This window comes from Engraulis encrasicolus, chromosome 20 (genome assembly GCF_034702125.1).
Source record: "Engraulis encrasicolus isolate BLACKSEA-1 chromosome 20, IST_EnEncr_1.0, whole genome shotgun sequence".
NCBI classification, from domain to species: Eukaryota; Metazoa; Chordata; class Actinopteri; order Clupeiformes; family Engraulidae; genus Engraulis; species Engraulis encrasicolus.
Window position 1 is genome coordinate 24,396,630 of NC_085876.1, and position 677 is coordinate 24,397,306.

Sequence of the window (677 nt, forward strand, 5' to 3'; positions counted from 1 at the left end):
TGCTGCTATTGTCAATCAGCAACATCAGTCAAGCAGCAGTGCAAAGCACGCTGAACGAGATGTTGTCAGTTGGCAGCACACTGTATTTAACATCAGCAAAGCAGGGGCCTATACTACAAAGCTGGTTCAGGATGAGTTAAGGTTAAGTTAAGAGTTAAATCATCTAATAGAAGAGCTTTTCTTAAGAAAATGAGGACTCCAGGCTCCTCTATTAGATGATTTACCTCTTAACTTAACCTTAACTTATCCTGAACCAGCTTTGTAGTGTAGGCCCCGGTGCTAATAAGGTAAACAAACAAACACCTGATATAATAAGTATGTAGTAGTTGAATGGATACACATGAAGAGTTCAGATGCAAAAACCCCTAAGTGCCTTTTCAGAAAATAATCTTAATTCATTTTTATTTAATACAAAGCTATCAAAGTTGCATATTTTTTATTTTATTTATGTAATATAACTATTTATATGTATTATCAAGTACATGAATGTAAACCAAACCAACAACTGGGTTCTCTAAAAATATAGAAGTGCAGGTCTTCAGAAATGGAGTTAGGGGGTTTTGCATCTGAACTCCTCACATATACAATGTGTGGTAATGGGCAAAAGGCTGAAGGGAGAATGAGAGGCAGGGAGGCCCCCTGGCATATGAAGTAGCAACGCGGACAAGTTAATAGCG